Here is a 2842-nt window from a genome sequence, read left to right on the forward strand (position 1 = left end):
AGACAGAGTTTAGGGTTAGGGGTAGATACATGATTTTTCTTGTTTGAATATATCTAGACCTTGTTTATATCAACTTTAATGCTAACTATATGACATAAGAAAGCTATGTGCTTTGGTTTTTAATTTTTCTGATTTTTTATTTTGATGCACATTTGAATCTTTGTCAAATCCTAGGTTTGACCAAGATTTAAACAAGTATAAAACATGAAATGAAAAGGGGAAGCCTGTATCCTTCTTAGTCACTCTAAAATGAAGTTTTTGGGATGTTCTTGAAATTTTCATGTTTGAAACCCAAAACCACTTCTCTTCATGCTTGACTTCATAAGATATAGTTTAGGGGCTAGGGGATAGATACATGATTTGCCTAGGTTTGAATATGCATGTCCAAACCTTGTTTATCAACTTGAATGCTTAGTATATGACATAAGAAGACTATATGCTTTTGTTTTTCATTTTTCTGGTTTTTTTTAAATTTTATGCCCATTTGAATCTTTTGGTCAAATCCTTGGTTTAATTTGACACGGATTTAAACAAGTTTAAAATATGAAAATGAAAAGGTGGTAAGCAGGCATGGATACTTCTTATATATATTAGTCACTCTAAAATGAAGCTTTTGGGAGGTTTTTGAAATTTCCATGTTTGAAACCCAAAACCACTTCTCTTCATGTTGTTGACTTCATAAGATAGAGTTTAGGGGTTAGGGGTATAGATACATGATTTGTCTTGTTTGAATATGTGTCTAGACCTTGTTTATCAACTTTAATGCTTACTATATGACATAAGAACACTATGTGCTTTAATTTGGTTTTTAATTTTTATAATTTTTTTGAATTTTGATGCACATTTTGAATCTTGGTCAAATCCTAGGTTTGACCGAGATTTGAACAAGTTTAAAACAAGAAAATAAAAGGTAAGCCCGCCAGACTGGATCCTTCTTAGTCACTCTATAATGAAGCTTTTAGGGGGGTTGTTGAAAATGTAAGCATGTATCCTTCTTAGTACGTCACACCACAATGAAGCTTTTGGGAGGGTTTTTTAAATGTCCATGTTTGAAACCCAAAACGACTTCTCTTCGTGCTTGACTTCATAATTAAGACAAAGTTTAGGGTTAGGGGTAGATACATGATTTTTCTGGTTTGAATATGTCTAGAGTTTGTTTATCAACTTGAGTGCTTACTATATGGCATATATAAGAAGCTAGGCTATGTGCTTTGGTTTTTCATTTTTTTTTTTGAATTTTTATGCCCATTTAAATCTTGGTCAAATCCTAGGTACGTACGGTTTGACCAAGATTTGAACATGTTTAAAACATGAAAATAAAAGGTAAGCATGGATCCTTCTTAGTCACTCTAAAATGAAGCTTTTGGGAGGTTTTTGAAATTTCCATGTTTGAAACCCAAAACCACTTCTCTTCATGCTTGGCTTCGTAAGATAGAGTTTAGGGTTTGGGGTAGATACGTACATGATTTTTCTAAGTATTTTTACGCCCATTTGAATCTTTGTCAAATCCTAAGTTTGACCAAGATTTGAACAAGTTTAAAACATGAAAATGAAAAGGGTAAGCCTGGATCCTTGTTTAGGGTTAGGGGGTAGATACATGATTTTTGTGGTTTGAATATGCCAGACCTTGTTTATCACCTTGAATGCTTACTATATGACATAGGAAGACGGCGTGCTTTTGTTTTTTCTTTTTTTGATTTTTTTGAATTTTTATGCCCATTTGAATCTTGGTCAAGTCATAGGTTTGACCAAGATTTAAACATGTTTAAAACATGAAAATGAAAAAGTAAGCCTGGATCCTTCTTAGTCACTCCAAAATGTACCAATTGATAAATGAGTTAACTTGGCTTCATGGAAAAAATAATGTCATGTAAATGATTTAACTTGGCTTTCGTACCCTTGAATCCATAGGAAACTTTGTATAAATGTAGTAGTATAATAATCAACCGAGTTTTTACATCAACAGGTCTGTCACTTACGTGTGGTGCCCATGCGTGAGGTCCCACACTTCAGTGAGCACAAGTCACGTGCAATAGGTACGCAAACTCCCAGCCATTTTCTTTGTCAAGAGAAGACGCATCAGGATGCGTATCGGAAGTATGTGGGTCCTTCTAGATCCTTCGGTTGTCCCTCTCACAAAAAAAAACAAATCTCTCTCATTCTCGGCCTCGCTCGACTCGCTCGCTCGCTCGCTCGCTCCTGCTCACTGACAAACCCTGCACAAAAGTCAACATCATCACACGAAAAAGGGGAGACACCATAATTCTCTCCCTTCTTCTCTCCTTCCGAGTGATCCCTCTTCCTCCGAGTTTCACTCGACGGGCAAACACACATGTGCTGCATAGTAATAATAAAAAAGTAGAAAAATCGACCTACGAATCTATGATTAAATATGTTAAACTAGGGTTTTGCCCACTACTACAGATCAAGTTCAAAAATATCCAACTACTACTTCGATTTTGGGCTACTAATATAAAACTAAAATAAGTTGAACTAGTATTCCTCTAAAAAATCATTTTGGTATGCATTGTTTGATACTTTTCATAGCTATAGTGCATCACAAATTTATGATTTCATGCTTTGCTTTGCCAATTTCGATTTTTTCTAACCACCTTCTCTTTGATTTCAAATTTAGGTCAAACTATCGATGCCTACTATGTGTTCTACTTGAATTGGATGCAGCGTGCGCACATGTTTTGCCATTGTTTTGGGCTTCCACACATCTTTGGGGCATCCAAGTATTTAAGTTACCTTGTTTTTTTGAATTGTAATTCATACCCTTCCTCCCAATTTTTATGCCCATTTGAATCTTGGTCAAATCCTAAGTTTGACCAAGATTTGA

This window comes from Lolium perenne, chromosome 4 (assembly GCF_019359855.2).
Source record: "Lolium perenne isolate Kyuss_39 chromosome 4, Kyuss_2.0, whole genome shotgun sequence".
NCBI lineage: Eukaryota > Viridiplantae > Streptophyta > Magnoliopsida > Poales > Poaceae > Lolium > Lolium perenne.